The sequence below is a fragment of the Euprymna scolopes genome, chromosome 45 (assembly GCF_053919585.1).
Source record: "Euprymna scolopes isolate OS-2025 chromosome 45, ASM5391958v1, whole genome shotgun sequence".
Taxonomy (NCBI): Eukaryota; Metazoa; Mollusca; class Cephalopoda; order Sepiida; family Sepiolidae; genus Euprymna; species Euprymna scolopes.
In genome coordinates this window covers 42,641,441-42,662,005 of record NC_136526.1, presented here as the reverse complement: position 1 = coordinate 42,662,005, position 20,565 = coordinate 42,641,441, and the positions used below count along the sequence as shown (strand labels likewise).

Sequence of the window (20,565 nt, the reverse complement as noted above, 5' to 3'; positions counted from 1 at the left end):
CCTCTGTTTAACAGTAATTGTTAGCTAGTTTTTGACCTTGAAGTAGTATATTTTTTTTAGTTCCTTATATCAGGTCGTTTCATACCTTGTCTGGAGTGGTTTCCATAAAAAATTTGTTTTTTGGTCAGTAAAACTAATAATAAATCAATTCTGTCACGTAACAACATTCCAAGCGAGCCTTACAGAGAAATTAGGATAATAAGCAAATCAGAAATTATCAATCCACTTGAATTGGAAAAGATTTGCGAATTATAATTCATACTGTTTTGTCTAGGAGTTAGACAAAACTGTCGAAAGTGGAAATCGCAGTTGTGATCCGAGTAAAGTTTCATTAGGGTAAAATATGATATGAATGTTGAAAATATTCACCAAGAGTAAAAAGCTAATGGCACTTCTGCATAACAGTGACATTAGCAACAGAGATGAGTTATCGACCCCCCCTGTTCTTTGAAAGAGAACTGGCATCTAACGGCCATTATATGAACCTCAAGTATAAACAAGCGTTTACGATAACGCAAAAATATATAATAACGAAATAAATAACACAAAAAAAAATATGAAAACCGAAACATTGTATAAAAAAATGTATCAAAATATAATTTTAACGAATGAATATAATTTCTTTTCAAGGAGTGATTTAATGTATCAAAACAAAATTTTAAAAACATGAAACGTTTATAGAGGTTTAAGAATAATAATAATTATAAAAATAGAATTTGATGAACAATCATAAAACACAAGAGTTCAAAAGGGAGGTAATTTTCCGTTTCGCTTTAAACAATATGACAGCAATTTTTCAACTGCTTACATGATTAAAGTTTTTTTTTTAATAATTCAGTAATATGCAGGTAATTTCGACTGCATAATTTCGAAGTTACCATATATATATATATATATATATATATATATATATTAGGCACCGCCAAAAATGGCCGCAAAATCAAGTTGTTGTTTTTTAAAACGAAATTACATTTATTAAAATCCATTATTTCTGAGTAACTTTTTTTTTTCCAGAAAGATAAAACCCTGAATTTTATCATATAGAAAACAGAATAATGTAAAACTTTTTCTACTATTTTTAATTAAATTTTAAATGTTAAATTTTCCCAAAAAGTTAACAATTGACATTTTTTGTCTTGCACAAAAAACGTACATAAATATTTAAAAAAAAAAAAAAAAAAAAAAAAAAAAAAAAAAAAAAAGGTTTTTGAAATAATTAATTTATTTATTGTCTAAGATTTAGGATGATTTTCTAAGAGAATATGCAAAAATATTATAATATAAGTACCTGAATTTCAAATAATTCCACTTATTCATATAGGTAACCAGATATTTCGCGGAAATCTAGAGTCTACATCGACACTATTGACGTTTGCGTTTTATAAGAAGAAAACTATGGAAGACCAAACAGGCCAAAAAAACTTATTTTTCAGTGACGAAAATTTCAATGTATTATCAAGCTGAGGCTGGCCAGTACCAGATGGGTGACCATTTGTATGAGTTTGGTTTTTAATGTGTATGTGTGTGGGGGCCAGGCTCCCCAAAATGGGGGGGGGGGCAATTTAAAGCAGAATAAAAAAAAAATTATTTCAGCGCGTTTGGTCCACCGTAGTCGAAAGGCGGCAAACGTTTTCAAACGGGATCGAAAAAAATTATGCTATTTTTAACACAAAGGGCACAATATTTATCGAATTTTTTTTTTTTTTTGTATCGATTATTCAAAGCATGCCCTGTTTAATAATGGTCATGCATTATTCGGCTCGCTAAAAAAAAATTGTTAATTTATTTATCAAAAATTTTAAAATGGCTTTTTTCGTATAAATACTAAAAAAATTTTTTTTTTGTTTTGCTTAACTTAAATTAACATATTCACCGAATTTCACACTTCAAAACTCAAAAGCGGGATAATTAAACACAATCGAAGTTCTGATATTCAGACGTCAAAATAAGGTATGCAAACAATTTTTTTTTTTTTTTTTTTAATCTATAATTCTGTCCCTTACAACAACACAATATCTTGTGTTCAGTTTCAGATGATTATTTTAAGCATATTTGTTCCCACTTCAAAACAAGGGGGGGTTTTGTAAGCAAAAAAAAAATATATATATATAAATATCGTTTATGAAAAATAAGTACACTGTTATAAAGTTCATTCTTCTCCTAATAATTGCTGAAAATTTCGTATTGATCGGATAATTACCTGATTTTTGGTAGATTTTTAAAAAGACGGTGCCTAATATATATATATATATATATATATATATAGCATGACAGTGACATATTAGCAACAGAGACGAGTTATCGACCCCTGTTCTTTGAAAGAGAACCGCCGTCTAGCGGCCATTATATGAACCTTAAATATAAGCGAGTGTTTACGAAAACGCAAAAATATATGAAAATAGAAACATTTATTGTATAAAAAAATGTATCAAAATATAATTTTAATGTATTAATATAATTTATTTTCAAGGAGTGATGTAGCAAAATAGAATTTTAAAAACATGAAACGTTTATAGAGGTTTAATAATAATTTTTTTTTTTGTTTTTTTTACAAAAAGATTGTTTTTACTTTCACAGTAATATTGTACTAACATATCAAAATTTAATTTTTGTTTGTCGGTGTAGCAAAATATAATATTAATATAGAAGTTTTTATTTATAAAAACTTATAGAAATTTTTAATTTTTTTTTTTTTTTCTTTTTCAATGAATGATTTTAATTGAAACCTTTTTGCAATATAGTGTTTTTGTACACTTACAAGGGATAGAGTTCCCTTATTTGTTCAAAAACACTTTCCAAGGGATTGTCTTTGCACAAACTTTTAGGTACGAGTTATCGACCCCTGTTCAGCTTACAAACGCCCTCTATCGGCCGTTCTTGAAACTAAAATGCACATATTCACTTCATGTGACTGTCATACAGAAGTGCCAAGATAATTTGAACAAAATCCACACCAAAGCTAGCAGTCAATCAAAATGCATATTGGCCAGGCCAAAACATGTTGCCTGGGTAAAGCCAGGTAACCACACATGATTATAAAAGCTGTGTACTATGCAAAAAGTCAGTTTAACTGTGTAGACAGTAAACTAAACTGAAGTAACTGTCCACCACCTCCTTGTGGCATGAAATAACTTCTAAACCTAGAATAACAAGGCCGATAGCCATTAGTTGCGTGCTCTTGTGTAATGAATGAATGCGTGAATGTAGGATTGACATGAAATTCTTAAAGATAAACTAAAATGACCGAAAAATGGGCTGAAATGACTTAAATGAATGAAATTACTTAAATGACTTAGAATGACTTTAATGATGAATTGAATGACCTTAAGAATGACTTGAATGCTTAAAAAAAAAAAAAAAAAAAAAAAAAAAAAAGAATCACTGGAATCCTTCAAAAACAACTTGAATGATCTGGAGAATGACTTGAATGGCTTTGAGACTGACTGGTTGTAAAGTGGGTGATCATTTTACATTAAATCAATACAGAAAAGTGATCCCCCACTTTATATCACAATAAGTACAGCATGTAGTAAGAACAGATACTACATTTTGATCTTGGCCAAAAGGCCAAGAAAAGGGTATTTATTTGCTCCCCCACCGAACAAATTAGGCACAAGGGCGATTTTTAAATGTGAGGAGTGAAGGGGAAATGGGGACCAACTCCCCGGGGAGTAGGGGAGCTGGATAGTGACAATTGGTATGAAGGGTTACCCCTACATTGACCAAGGTCTTATATGTGGGGTTTCCCCCACATATGATCTTTGCTTGCAGTATCTGCCGGAAAAGATACTACACTTTGATCTTGGCCAAAGGGCCAAGAAAAGCTTAAAAAGCTAAGAATAGCATCTATTAACAACAGACTTTTGATCTTAACCAAAAAGGCCAAGCACAAAAGTGTTACGGACAGACAGACAGACAGACGGAGTGACTTATAGAGTCGCTTGCACGCGACTAAAAACCTATTTTATGTCAACAGTTTACCGTTGTTGAAGGAAGTTGTGGAACATAACCAGGGTCCAAGAAAATTAAAATTCGGTAAATACAAAAGAATATATTTTATCAGTTTTTAGAATTTCAAATCTAATGGATCCCACACTATTGGCCAAGCTCCAGCCTCTGTCCCATCACTACAATGTCACATCCCTGTGCTTGTTTTATAAGTACTTTAATGGAATGTGTTCTGATGAACTCCTCAGCACTTGTGCCACCTTGATGTATGGTTGGTTGGTTGGTTGGTTTTGTTTTACGGCATATCAACCCTTTTCAAGTTATTTAATGCCGAATCCAGTGACTTTGAAGAACAATTTTTAAATTGAATATATTTATTTTTTTCAAGTCGGTTTCTACTCAACCCATAGTTGGGACCCTAACAAGTACTACCACTCCGGATCAGAGTAGACCTGAAAGCAATGGCAATTAAAAGGTGGCTCCACACTCCTCAAAGCCCGCAAGCTGAGGCCTCACCATTGGATATAGTTTAAGGTCATATCCAGGACCCCCTTGGCGTATATATTCTTGACTAACCTGACAAGCAGCAAAATCCCACCCCAATACTGTTAAGGTCTCTTGATGCCGGAAAGCCTTTTACCTTAATAGTTTCTTCCCTCAGACTACTAGACTTTAGAATTCTTTTCCTGTTTCTTACTTCCCTGACTGCAAAAGTTTAAATATTATGTGAATAAACATCTCACTGCTCAAATCCCCTTAGTTCCCTGCTCGGCACGATCCCAAATAGTAGCCTTTTACATCCAAGTGGCAATACGCCTCGCTTGGAGTGTGAAGAAGGTGGGCTCTCTCTACTGTGCTAGAAAATTATTCACACTTGAGAGCATCTTGTACCTCTACAAAGCCATCATTCGCCCATTTCAGGTCATCAATGCATGTTCAGTCATCATAACAATGCAATTTGCAATCCTCTCTGATCCATTCAGACGGGAAAAAATAGGAGGCATTACCTTTGGAACGCCCCTCTTGGCAACAGATTTGTGTCCTGTCATGGGGATGATGCAAACCACTTATTCCACTTAACACTACAATAGAACCCTGGAGTACGGCATTAAAATTAGTAACAAAATAGAGTACAGTATACATGTATATTATCAAATAACATTACTAACATCGTAAGACGGGGAAAATACCGTAACCGAGGGCCAGAAAAATATTGTATTCCACATCATAACCTCAACAAAAAAAAAAAAAAAAAAAAAAAAAAAAATTCTAAGGCCACCGTATCCCAGGGGTTCTACTTGTATATAAGACCAAAACTTCTGCACAGGCTGAGGAAAACAAATAACTACTAATAATTATCAAATTTAGTTATACACTTCAGTACTTGTGCAGAATACAGACCGTGTTAACAGCGGCATATTCCGGGCAGGTTACATAAACTGCCAGAATATGTCAAAGCGCTTAGTCAATAAAATCACAACAGCTAACAATTACTTTAATGGAATGTGTTCTGATGAACACGAAACGAAATATACCATTTATTAGTTGTTGATAAATGGTATATTTCGTTTAATTTTTTTTATTGTATCTTGTTTATTAAATTGTTAGGCGAAAGTACAGAATTGTTAAAGAGTCACCCCCTCCCATGTTAAGAATGGCTTTCCAAATAAATTTATTTTAGCACAGTACGTAAACCGTACAAGTAATTTTATTTATTTGTTTTTTAAATTATCATATGACAGTTTTCGATTATGATTGTTTTTTTTTTCTCCTTAATTTTCTAGCATTTTAAACATTGGACATAGTTTTCAGTAGAAAAAAAAACAGTCTTCGTTTGACACCTTAAAAATTGGCCAGCGTTCTTAAGAAAAGAAAACAAAAAGAAAAGAAAAAAAGCAAAAGAAAAAAAAGCAAAAGAAAAAAGAAAAGAAAAGAAAAAAAAGAAAAAGAAAAAAGAAAAGAAAAAAAAGCAAAAGAAAAAAGAAAAGAAAAAAAAGCAAAAGAAAAAAGAAAAGAAAAAAAGAAAAGAAAAAAAAGAAAAAAAAAGAAAAAGAAAAAAAGAAAAAATAGAAAAAGAAAAAAAGAAAAAATAGAAAAAGAAAAAAAGAAAAAATAGAAAAAGAAAAAAAGAAAATAGAAAAAAAAAGAAAAAATATAAAAAGAAAAAAAAATAGAAAAAGAAACAAAATAGAAAAAGAAAAAAAAATAGAAAAAGAAAAAAAAATAGAAGAAAAAAAAATAGAAAAAGAAAAAAATAGAAAAAGAAAAAAAAGAAAAAATAGAAAAAGAAAAAAATAGAAAAAAAAAACAGAAATAGAAAAAGAAAAGAAATACAAAAAGAAAAAAAAGAAAAAAGAAAAGGAAAGAAAAAAGAAAAAATAGAAAAAGAAAAGGAAAAAATAGAAAAAGAAAAAATAGAAAAAGAAAAAAAGAAAAAATAGAAAAAGAAAAAAAGAAAAAATAGAAAAAGAAAAAAAAAGAAAAAAAAAGAAAAAAGAAAAAAAGAAAAGAAAAAAAGAAAAATAGAAAAAGAAAAAAAAGAAATAGAAGAAAAAAGAAAATAGAAAAAAATAGAAAAAGAAAAAAAAGAAAGAAAAGAAAAAGAAAGAAAAAAAGAAAAAGAAATAAGAAAAAAAGAAAAAGAAATAAGAAAAAAAGAAAAAGAAATAAGAAAAAAGAAATAAGAAAAAAGAAATAAAAAAAGAAATAGAAAAAGAAAAAATAGAATAGAAAAAGAAAAAAATAGAAAAAGAAAAAAATAGAAAAAGAAATAGAAAAAGAAAAAGAAATAGAAAAAGAAATAGAAAAATAAAAAAAGAAATAGAAAAATAAAAAAAAGAAATAGAAAAAGAAAAAAAAGAAATAGAAAAAGAAAAGAAATAGAAAAAGAAAAAAAGAAATAGAAAAAGAAAAAAAAGAAATAGAAAAAGAAAGAAATAGAAAAAGAAAAGGAAATAAGAAAAAGAAAAAATAGAAAAAGGAAAAAAGAAAAAATAGGAAAAGAAAAGAAAATAGAAAAAGAAAATAGAAAAAAAAAATAGAAAAAAAAAAATAGAAAAAGAAAATAGAAAAAGAAAAAAAATAGAAAAAGAAAAATAGAAAAAGAAAAAAAATAGAAAAAGAAAAATAGAAAAAGAAAAAAAATAGAAAAAGAAAAAAAGAAATAGAAAAAGATAAGAAAAAATAGTAAAAAGATAAGAAAAAATAGTAAAAAGAAAAGAAAAAATAGAAAAAGAAAAAAAATAGAAAAAGAAAAGAAAAAATAGAAAAAGAAAAAGAAAACATAGAAATAGAAAAAGAAAAAAGAAAGAAATGAAAATGAAAGAAAGAAATGAAAATGAAAGAAAGAAATGAAAATGAAAGAAAGAAATGAAAATGAAAGAAAGAAATGAAAGAAAATATGAAAGAAAGAAATGAAAGAAAATATGAAAGAAAATATGAAAGAAAAATATGAAAGAAAAATATGAAAGAAAAATATGAAAGAAAAATATGAAAGAAAAATATGAAAGAAAATATGAAAGAAAATATGAAAGAAAATATGAAAGAAAATATGAAAGAAAATATGAAAGAAAATATGAAAGAAAATATGAAAGAAAAATATTAAAAATATGAAAGAAAATATGAAAGAACAAAATGAAAGAAACAAAATGAAAGAAACAAATGAAAAAAAAAAAAATGAAAAAGATGCGGTCTCCAAAATATTGCAACTTAAACACGGTCCATATCCTGCACGTACCTATTTTTCGACACGCACACAATGCAATACCCATGACGACAAAAAGTTCCTGCACGACTCTAGATATTAAATTTCCCAACCCAAATAAATCAATATTTTTTTTTTTTACCTGTGCAATATAAGACTTGGATTTTATGTAAGAATAATCTTTCTTACAGAAATGTGATGAAGCTTTACATTTCAGTCATCAGACTATCCTAGTATTAAAAAAATAAAATAAAAAATAATAATAATAATAATATATATATATATATATATATATATATATATATATATATATATATATATATATATATATAAAGGTTGACTCAAAAAAACACAAAGAAAGTATATCTAGAACATATGCTGTAGAACGGAGGAAAAAAAAGGCCAAAGACCGTGATGTTTTGAATATAATAAACTAGTTATGACCAAAGTTTCATTTCATTCGGACAAAACACTAAGAAACGGGGCCTAATTATAGTTGGGCCCGTTTTTTTTTTTTTTGTTTGGCCACCTTGTATGTTTTATATATATATATATATATATATATATATATATATATATATATATGATGATGATGATGATGATGATGCCAGTTTCAGTGCGTATACATTCACTTAAGATGGGTTTGTTTATTTAAACCTTGGTGTGACGAAGCAGAAACATGGGTCGTGTCAGAAAATCCCAAAAATTTTCACAAAACAACACAAGTTCAGTATTATCTATATAAATAAAACCATAGATTCAAGTGGTGTGTGTGTGTGTCTGTGAAAATATTTAACCGATAAACTCTTAAACTACTGGTCATACAACACTGAAATTAACAGGACATAATAATCATACACCAAGAATGGGTTATAATGAGTAAAATCTTTGTATCAACGAATAATACCTACAGAAATATGTTGGCAAGTTGAAATGCAAAATGTTCATTTCAACTTGTTGACATTTCCATTACTTTTGCGCATGTGCAAATTCATTTATAGCTTTAAGTGGTTTAATTTTAAATCTTATCTGTGTTGACAGCTTAAATGGTAGAGAACGTGACTAGAGCGTTACATGCCTTGATTTCGATTTTAGCTGATGACATCAAAATCATTTTTTCAAAATCTTTGGAAAGCAGTACTATAGATTAGGTACAATATAATATTCAATAGAGAATTGGATCTGTAATTATAAAAAAGAAATCTGCATAAATTTAAATATATTTAAGCATATTTTATGACCGGGCAAGGCAGCCCCTCCTCTCACTCGCTAGTTAATAATGTAAAAACAACAATCTATATTATATTTCTCCTGGTCTGTCCGTTCGTTCCACTTTTTTTTTTTCAGAAATTACTGGGTTGATCTAGCTGAAATTTTGTATGGACCTTTGTTATGATAAGGTGCAGCGAATCATGTATTATGGAGTGGCTGCTCTGTCTATTCTTCAACTTGGACTTTCAACATTCAAGACTACCCTGTTCTCATATTTTGCCTTTATGCCTGCCATTGTCCCCAAAGGAGAGAATCGTCTGCTGCAGGAACCTACTGCTATCCAGGTTGATTGTAGCTCGTAACTGAAAGAGATGAGTCACCTAGCATGCCAGAGCAAGTATGACTGCAGTTGACTACTAATGAGTAGAGCTAGGACAACAGCATATTCTTTTCATTGTTTTGACTCTCGAGTGTGTATCCGTTGATATCTTATATGCCTTTATATAGAGTGATGTGGTTCTCGGTTGATTAACTGTGCCAAATATATATTTGAGAGTCAAAACAATGAAAAGAATATGCTGTTGTCCTAGCCAAACTACCAACATGTCAACTACTGCACATCCTGTTTTTGTCGGCGCACAGCAATCAAGATAGTTGTAGATGTAGAGATGCATTACGGTTCTCCGCTAATTGAACTAGTGTAGTTTCCTGTTGTCGTGTTGGGTTTACTTTAAACAGCCTCATAACTCTTACTTCTCTTATTTTGTCCTTTAATCCTTGCATTCCATAAGCGATGTCTGTGGTAAAGGGGGAGGAATTGCTGTTTTCTGGGTCAGAATCTAAACACCTCATATTTTGGCAGGTTTTGACCTTGAAAATTTTTTTAAGATCCTTACATTATGTGGCTTCATGTCGTGTCTAGAGTGATTAAAAGAAAAAAAAATTTAATTGTGCAGCTTATTTATTCTACTGTATTCCTTGGCGATCTGAAGCACATACTGCCAACACATCATGTAACGTTACCCAACACGTAACCTCCGTTGCAAACTAGACAAAGAATAGAACCCCCCCCCCCTGTAACGACATATTTCCTCATTCTCCCACCATGCATGACTTCTCGTTACGGCTGTGATGTCACCCATGTCTAATGTCATCTTGAACGTCATCCACATCTCTAATGTTATCGTTTTCTTTAACATTCTCTTTCTCCTTTTTATAGCCTTTTTTTCTTTACCAGTAACGTCATTTCGTATGCGTTAGCATCTGCACGCTGCTACGAATCATGGAATAAGATAGGTTCCACTAAATGTTCAATGATCCTAAACCTTAACTGGCAATCGTTCCCACTAAACATGTTTTTCAGCAAACCGGTATATTGAGGATAGAAGTGTCCATTATATTCAGCCAGAAAGCCTCTCATTTATCATCCTAAACAGCCATTATCCAGGCAACTGCATCATAATAAATGTCTCAGACACAAGTCAAAGAAACATTTTAAGGACGTAGTCAAAAACAAAATCTGAAAAATCTCTAAAATTCGGAAAGGAACATGTAACCATAAATGAAAATATTTTGTCAACAAAACAACCATTGAATTTAAAGAGATGGGAAGCCAACCTCTCCATCTCTTTTCTCCGCTCATGCCTGTCAGAATTCCAGCAGCCAGTGTTATAGTTAAATTTAAGAATTTTTTTTTTTTTTAGTAAGTTATCGACGTTTTTACTTATTTATTAATTAAACCAGTACTAAACTACTATTAATATCAATAAAACTATTGCATACATATACACATATATAGAGAGACAAGATAGAACAATAGAATTAAAAATTAATAACAAACATTAATTTATTATAAACTAATTTTTTTAAAAAAAAATCGCTATGCAATTTAGACATTCAAATAACTGTCTTTGAATTATATATAAATATTTCAAAATATGTTGTATTATTGATTTAAATAACGCAACCCATTTTGATGGTAATGTAGCCGTCATAAATGAAAAAAAGAATTGTTTAATTAAAAATATGTAAAAAGAAAAAATAATTTAAAAAAAAAATTAACTGATTTCAGCTCCTGGTATTTGAAATGAAAACTACTGATTCTCTTTATATGTATCGATATAATTATAAGATTGTGGACCTTTGCTTGAATATTGTCCCCCCAAAAAAACATTGTAATATATAGTACTCTATATATATATATATATATATATATATTAGTGTTGGGACGATTAATCAGAATCGGGAATCGGAAAAATCGGAGCTTTTTGAGATATCGGTATCGGAAAATTTGAGCCTATTTTCCGATGCCAAAACTGATTCCTTAAATTATCTTTATTTGATTTTAGTTAAAAAAAAAAAAAAAAATCATCCGTTGTTTGTAGTAATAATAAAATAATATTTAATGATTTAAACTTTCAGTATGAGCAAAATCTCCAAATCACTTCCTCACAAGAAAGTACGAGCACGTTTAAGATGTGCTTCTACGGTAATCAGGAGAAAATAACACTTTTATAGTTAAATATTTAGAGATTTATAAAGAATTGGAAAAAATATTGGAATCGTCCCATCACTAATATATATAGATATTAGGTTGGTGCAGAAATAATCATATATATATATATATATATATATATATATATATTAGTTGAATGTAAAAAAACATTTTTGCCCCAACCTAATATCTCTATTTTTTATCTGTTTTTTTCCTCTATCCCCATTCTTATATTTTTTTAACCATTTTTTTTTCCCTGTCCTTACCTTTTTCTCTTTTCTTTCTTTTTTAATGATCTCATTATCAATTTAGGCTTAGGTTGACTCTAAAATCATTTTTTTTTTTAACTTGGGAAATCATAACTAAAACATTGGGTAAAAAAAAAAAAAGAAATCATTAAATAATCGATAGAGAATTGACTATCATAATAAATACGAAATCTGCATAAATTAAAATATTATATTTAAGCATATTTTATGACCGGGCAACACCGAGCGCCTCTGCTAGTATATATATATATATATAACTACTTCATTTACTCACATAAAATTAATATACGAAAGTATAGATTTATGCGTAAAGTATTTACTTCAAAAGTGCTCAATACGTAGGTAGAGCTAGTTAGTAATTTATAAAATATATATGGCTATTAAGCTACACTGAATATTCCGCGTTTCATCCACTCTAGGATTCGTCAGGCTTATGCGCGAATTAACCACAGAATTCGCGCATAAGCCTGACGAATCCTAGAGTGGATGAAACGCGGAATATTCAGTGTAGCTTAATCGCCATATATATTTTATAAATTACTATATATATACAGTGATGATCATATTTATTGGCACGGTAAAATAAAAGTTAAATTTTGTCTAATAAATTCTAAAAAAGGGATTAAATTAAAGAAAATAACAAAGTATATTATGTATTTTTAACTGGCCTTTCCGATGCAGCAATCGGATTTTAGAAAAAATAAATAACAAAGGAACAACAAACATAATTGCAAAAAACCCTTGTTCAAAATTATTGGCACGGCTTTGTTTTTCTTTTAGTATCAGTATAATATCAATCAATTTCCGGTTTACGTGCTTTCTGAACTCTTTTATAGCCATATTATGCTTGTTTAATGCTAATTCAGTGAATAATTTTTTTCAGATAATTTTTAGATAGCGATTTATTTAAACTATTATAAGTGACTAAATTATAATTTTCAATCGCCATGGTTAAAACTAAGAAACACAGCGAAGACGTCAGGAAGCTTGTTGTAGCATGCCATACCAATGGGGAGGGCTATGATAAGATTTCAAAGAAGCTAAACCTTCCCAAATCCACTGTTAGAGCCATAATAAACAAGTTCAAATCGCAAGGCCACGTTATGAGTTTAGAGGGTAGAGGGAGAAAAAGGATTCTTTCCCCAAGAGATGAACGGAAAATTGTTCGACAAGTAAAACAAAACCCAAGGATCTCTGTTGGGGAGATTGTTGATGAACAGAGCACCTCTGGAGTGAATGTATCTCGACATACAGTTGGTAGAGTTTTGAAGAGAGCTGGTTTAAAAGCATGTCGTCCGAGAAAGACTCCCTTATTGAAGCCTATGCACCTGAAAGCAAGGCTAGCCTTTGCAAAACGTCATATTGATAAAGATGTTGCATTCTGGAAACGTGTTCTATGGACTGACGAAACGAAAATAGAGTTATTTGGCCATAATAAAGTGTCTTATATTTACAGAAAATCTGGCGAAGCTTTCCTGCCTAAGAACACCATACCCACAGTGAAGCACGGTGGAGGCAGTTTGATGTTTTGGGGATCCTTTGCTGCCTCTGGACCAGGGCGACTTGTTAAGGTCACAGGTAGCATAAAAAAGGAAGATTATGTTAAAATATTGGATGAAAACCTGAAAGACTCTGCTAAAGAGCTCTCACTTGGTCGTCGTTGGTGGTTCATGCAAGATAATGACCCAAAGCATTCGGCTAAACTGACTAAGAAATGGCTTGAGGACAATCATATTAATGTTTTGGAGTGGCCATCACAAAGCCCAGACCTTAATCCAATTGAAAATTTATGGAGAACATTAAAATTGAGGGTAATGCAAAGGAAGCCTAAGAATCTTATTCAATTGGAGGATTATTGTCAGGAAGAGTGGGCTAAAATTACTACTGAAGAGTGCAACAACTTGGTTGTAAACTATGAAAAGCGACTGAGGAAGGTAATCAAGGCCAAAGGCTATACAATTGATTATTAAATAAATCGTGCCAATAATTTTGAACAAGGGTTTTTTGCAATTATGTTTGTTGTTCCTTTGTTATTTATTTTTTCTAAAATCCGATTGCTGCATCGGAAAGGCCAGTTAAAAATACATAATATACTTTGTTATTTTCTTTAATTTAATCCCTTTTTTAGAATTTATTAGACAAAATTTAACTTTTATTTTACCGTGCCAATAAATATGATCATCACTGTATATATATATATATATATATATATATATATATATATATATATAATGTATGAAAGAGGGAGGGAGGGGGATTAGATAGCAAGAACTTTTAGAGCCATATTATTGGTTAATATGAAAGTGAACTTAATCGGCATCTTATTATAAACAGAAATACTGTAAAAAAAAAAAAAAAAAAAAAAGAAAAAAAGAAAAAGGAAAAAAGAAAAAAAAAGAAAAAAAAAAGTTGAAAAAAGAAAGGAAAAACGGAAAGAAACTGAGATATGTATCATGTCTTTTTTTTTTTTTTAAAGAGTTCACTTCTTGTAAGTAAAAAAAAAAAAAAAAAAATCGTTGAGTATATAGGTTGAGAAGTGTCCTTACACACACACATTCTCATTTTTGTAGATATATAGATAGATAAATAATTACATTTGATTTATAAGCGTGTGCCCCATATTTCTTTAATCATGATTTTTCTACAGATATTTTAATAAAAAGAAACTGCCGTTTGACAAGGTGAGAAAAAACTATTGGAGGATATAAAAGATGAAATTAGTGAGAGAGAGAAACAGAGATAGAAAGGCATGCATAGATTGTTTTTTTTTTGTTTTTTTTTTTAGATTGACAACAATTTTTTTTTTGTAGATTTGGCAACTATCGTTTAAGTTCAGCTTGGTTTGGCGATTCATCATATTGTTTTAGTAGGACAGAGCTACATGCCATAACGCATACGATATAATCAATTTATAGAGAAACATTTGAACAAATAATTTCACGAGATGGTCCAATCAACTGGCTACATCATTCATGCAATTTAACCCAGTAGATTATTTTCTTTGGGAATATGTAAAGTCCCATGTCTGTGCTGCTAAACTAGACACAATAGACCACTTGGAAGACATTTGATGTGTTATTACCAAAATACAGCCTAATTTAATGCGCAGAGTTGTGAAAATCGGACCCCTAGATTACGCCATAATATGTACAAGACGTAGGGGGGGGGGGAGTAATATGTCCGAAATTGGATTTAAATTATAAATGCCAAAAATTAATCTTCGGAATAAACTACATATTTATATGATAAAAGTATTTTCCGGTGATTTATTTTAAATTAAAGTTTTCTGCCTCTGAAAAATTAGATATGTATAAGGTTTGTGAGAACCACCAGCAAAGTGCTCGATTATAAAATAAAAATAATAACATAATATTTATTTATACTTGTGTTGCAGAAGACCAGAAAAATATTGGTACCGTCGGTTTCAAATAAAACACAAAGGGGAGCAGTCTCAGCCTCAGATACTGAAGAGAGTCCAGCATAGGCAAACAGAGACTGTGTTGAATTTGAAACTGACAGTACCAATGTTTTATTTGATCTTCTGTAACACAAAATTTTCTGATCTTCTGTAGCACAAATATATATATATATAAATAAATGAATATATATAAAAGACAAAGGCAGAGAGAGAGAGAGAGAGAGAGAGAAAGAACGAATGTGTTGGTGAGTGAATGTTAGATGATGGAGTTGATAAAGAACTGGGAAAATATGTCTCAACGGATTGAGTAGAAAACTGATAAGTGAAAGGACCAGGTGCAGAGCACGAGATAAAATAACAAAGTTTTTTTTTTTCTTGGTTATTCATCAGCTTCATATTTTAAATTATATATCATTAATAACCACCATCACCATCATCATCATCATATTCAGTTTAACATCCGCATGTAATAATCAGGTGTGTGTGCGTGCGTGCGTGTGTGTCGGTTGGATGGATACCAAATATGATTTAACAGATGTCACCGATAGAGAAGGGCCAAGGAGACAGGAATAAGAGGGAGGACATATAAACACAACATTCTCTTAATCTTAAAGCTACGAGTTCAATTTCTGTACAGGGCAGTATATTCACATTTATCTTCAATCACAATATATATATATATCTATAAAAGTGAAAGTGTCTGTATGTATGTCTGTCTGTGTACATTTTCCTACAAAATAACAGTCAATTTTCAGTCTGCAGACTCTAAATTTGATATACAGGGTATTGAGATTTGGGAAAAATCTTTGTAATCCGTTTTCGGTCAGAAATTTGGCTGTTGAGGGGTCAAAATTCAACGATTTGACCTTTGAGAAATCTACCAAACTCATCCGACAATTTTGGGTCTAAACACTTGAAATTTTAGATATAGGTTCCTTGGACATGGATCTAACTTTATTTGAGCCTAAAACAATAAATGTTAAGGGGTCATAATAGGGGTCAAAGTTTTTAAAAATTTGACCTCTGCGGTCTCTACCAAATTACTCAGATAATTTCTGGTATAAACATTTGAAATTAATAAAGGGTATTCAGAGATAGGGCAAGCTTTTTAATCGGTTTGGGTCGAAAATTTGAGCTACCAATATATAAATGTATGTATGTATGTTTGCATGTCTGCCTAAAACTTTCGACAGAGGCGACAAATTTTCACAAGATCAGTATCGTTTTTACGCTCCACCCTTCAGACGACAAATACCGAAAAATTGGCTAAAACATTAATTTCTCCAACCTCAACCGTGCACTTTTGTACAGGGGGGGGGGGGTCGCTTTTTTCGCCAATATTTTCGAAAGTCATCCCCTCTTTTCGATTGTCTAGCCTTAATTTAAACCCACGTCACTTCCGGTTTGGCGGTGGTCGTAACAGCAAAGACATTTTTTTTTTCTTGTTCTTTTCCTCCTTCGCGGTACAGGTTTGAGCCTGCCTTCCTACTACCACTTCTCTTTTAGGTTTGTTTTTGCTCAACACACACCTCCAAACACCCGGGCACCCATGCTAGTATATATATATATATATATATATACACACACACAAAATAAAACCTTGAAATCGAAAATTTATTCAAATTATTAAAAAAAAAAAAAAAAAAAAAAAAAAACTTGTAAATCTATAAAGGAAGGTATACAAAATTTTAATTATTCGACAAGGAATACAAATAAAATAAGAAAAATCTTATTCCATGGAGTTTCGAAGAATGCAATTCTTCTCATCAGAGGGAAGAGGTTTGCAAAATATACAATAAATTTTGCAGGTCAATGCATTACAGGAAACAAATAAATATGAACTTTATCCTACTTGCATAAAAAACCTCATTTAACAGTTTGAGACTGTTTGAAGGGATTCAAGGGGATTGAAAAAAAAAAAAAAAAAAAAAAAAAAAAAAAAAACTGAAAAAGGGGAGAAAAAGGATATGATAAAAATCAAGTGGGAAAGATGGTAAAATCCAGATCAGGAAAAATCTGAATTTCAATTCCAAGATTTTATTTTATATTATATTATGCTCTTTCTCTGATTTATTGAGCTTTTACATCTGGTTTGGATTATTACATAAATACTTAAATATTTTTATTCATTTTTGAGTTTACAAAGCAGACAAAGAATAGGAAATAACTTCAACTCGTTTTTTTCTTTGTAATAACGACATTTATTTCTTCATTGTTGACCCTCGTGATTACCCCATCCCCACATGATAGTCTTCTCAAGCATCATTCATAACTCGAACATTCTCCAAATCTCTAACGTGATCTCCTTTTTTAAAGTTTTTATTTTTTCCTACCAGTGACATAATTTTGTGTGCATTTGCATATGCGCATTCGTGCTATGTTAGAAAATGAGTGATTGGACGATTGTAAACCATGATCATATTAAATGTGAGAAAAAAAAAACCCCAAAAACTTTGTGGTTTGTATTATTTGGATTATTCTAACTATTGTTCAAATCTTGAGTTTTATTCACACAGTTTCAGCTGATGTAACCGGCAACCTTTTTCAGATTTATCTTGTTGAACTCTGAAATCTTTTGGCTGAACTCTTAAATCTTTACAAAATTTCTAACAGAACCCTTTATGCACTTCACAGGGGTAACATGCTCTGTCAGCCATGACTGGGCAGAAGTCCTCAGTGGTTCGTAATTGTATTCCAAGTATCACCGACACTGAGGACTGAGCCTGCAACTTTTCAGAAGAGGGTCAAAACTGAATTTCTACAGCACTTTATCCGTTGCGTCACTAGTCTTTGTAACAAGATTAGTGATGTGATGATTCCAATATTCCCCCACTCCCGATTCTGATACAATCACAGATTTGGTTTTTTTTTTTTTATACATTTCTAAATATTTAACTGTAGAGAGGTTATTTTTTTTTCATCTCTGTTATTGTAAAAACGTTAAATGCGCAGATATTTTCTAAAAAATACTTATTGATTTTAGTTTTACTGATAGTTTAAAAATCAATGAATATTTATCACTACCAGTAGTGAAAGAATTTGTTTTAAACAAAGTTGAATTAAAAAAAAAACACACACACACAAAAGAATCGTTTCAGCATCAGAAAATATGCACAAACTTTACTGATTCCGCTACCGATCCAATACCCCAAAAAGTTCTGATTTTTTCCAATTCTGATTAATCATCCCAACACTAGACAAGATACACCTTGAGGTCAGAGGTTACATCGATCAAAACGTTGTGAAAATGACACTCAAGATGAGAATAGTAGTCTGAATAATGCAATTTTACAAAAAGAATTTTTTGTTTGTTGAGGTGTTCATCAGAAGTTGCTGAAGAAAATATTTCTGATCTTCATTGTAAAATTTTTATATTTATGAGAGATATTTTTCACTTAGCCTGTGACTTTTTAAAAAGGAAAATCTATTAAAAATGTTCAAAACTAAATTTGTCTTACAAAAAAAAATAAAGAAAAAATAAAGAAAAAAAAAAATAATCAAGAGTCACAAATCTTCCAGAGAGAGAAAAAAAAAAAAAAAATTTCTAATCAAATGAAACAACTTCCCAACCGAGCTTTCTACATAAAACATGGCTGCCAACTGATGACATCATCATATGTTAATTAGATATGCTAATTAGGTACAATAACCTAATTAGGAGAGAATCTAGCACGCAAGGTAATTATATGGAGGGGGGGGGGACCTTATGGCAAACTTCCGAGGGGAGGGGTTGAAGAAAAAAAAAAAAGCAATTAGACTTTTTTCTTTTTTAACAAATATCTACACAGAATTAAGTTGGTCCGCACAAACAGTTGATAGAAATATTTCCAAAGAAAAAAAAGAAAAAAAAGTGAAGCATGCATGGTCCCCCGGGAGTGCACAGTGAACGAGGCATAAAAAAAATGACTAAGTTCAACATTTGCACCCCCATCACTTAACCCCTTAGGGCCCCGGGAGACATCAAATCCTGGTGAAAATGAACAAACAGTGCAGTTTTAGGCCTTAACATATATAAATTTGAGTTCTGCACCATGCAAAAAAAAAAAAAAAAAAAAAAAAAGAAAAGAAATGACTAAGTCCATCATTTGCCCATCCCCCATTTAGCCCCAAAAGTCCCCAAGGCCTTAACATATTTAAATTTGAGTTCAGCACCATGCAAAACTGCTAAATAAACATACACAGAAAATGTTGGACAAATATGGTAAAAGTCCCAAAAATGGAGTGTTTTTATTAGCCCTAAAAGAGTCCCTGGGACACATCCAAGAGTTATCGCGAAGCATAGACAAACAAAATTATATAGAAATCAATTACAACTTTTCAGAAAGTTTTATAAAAATCAAAAGTATAAATTTTTTTTTTTAATAAGCACAAAAGTGTCAATTTTAGCCATTTTAACCCGAAAGTCACCTCTAGGAGAGGCAACCGGAGTTTTTCCGGAAAATCCATTCTGTTACTTTTTTTATTCATATCGTGTTTACTGTTTGTGCAAAACTTTAAAAAATTCTAAGGCGTAGGTATTGAGAAAAGTGTGGACAGACAAACAGACAAGAGTGAATTTACAGCTCCATCCGCCTTTTGTCGGGGGGAGGGGGGGTATAAAAAAAAAAAAAAAAAAAAGATGGCTTGATATCCATCAGAAAAATTTGTGTATTTTCCAATATCAAAAACGATTCTTTCATTTACCCTTTTTTTTTTTTATTTGATTTTTTTTTTTGCCGTAAAATAATACTAATGATAAAATAAACATTTATTGATTTTAAACTATCAGTAAAGCTAAAATCTATACATCATCCCTTACAACTGTATTTTTACGTTTGAGAAAATATGTGCGCATTTCACATGCGTTTTTATGGTAATCAGGAAGAAAAAAAATAACTCTTATAAGTTAAAAAAAAAAAAAAAGAGTCAGAATCAAGAATGTAGTACCGAATCGGTAATTCTATTTGAATCTGAAAAATATTGAAATCATCCCATCACTAATGCACATATAAAGACGCGTGTGATAATAATTTATAATATTCGGTTTAATGCCCATTTTTCGTGCTGGCATGCTTTGGATGGCTTAAGAAAAAAATAAAAATAAATAAATAACTTCCAACCTATTCTAACCTATCTCTGATCAGATCTTTATTTATTCCTCTTAAGTCCATCCGTATCACTTCCTCTCAGGTTTTCTTTGCTCTTTGTCAGTCAGTCTTTGCCAGTAGTTAGATCCTCCTATCTCAATTGAACTACATCTACTAACCCAAGAATCTCTCATCCATTCTTTCAATGTGATCACACCAACAAAGTCTCCTGTTCTGCACACATTTCCCTATATTGTTCAAATATGATTCACCACTTATCAAGGACTGGAGGCCACTCAAGGATAAGGGTCCTCTTTTAAACATAAATATTAAGATTATTATTTCACACTAGTTACCCGCCTTGTAAACCTGACAATGCCGTCACTCGACTTATCAACTTGATAATGCCACCGGCCACCTTCCGATACAAAACCTATCTAAAAACACTGCCAGCC

At 30.8% G+C, this 20,565-nt stretch overlaps 1 protein-coding gene and 1 pseudogene across 1 annotated transcript in view; both read right to left on the bottom strand.

The window, feature by feature from the left end:
- The window catches only part of LOC145269505 (uncharacterized), a 203,093-nt gene that overhangs the window by 153,130 nt on the left and 29,398 nt on the right, over positions 1–20,565 (bottom strand). The gene's annotated exons all lie outside the window — the stretch shown is intronic.
- Positions 3,454–3,580, bottom strand: LOC145269945 (U2 spliceosomal RNA; annotated as a pseudogene).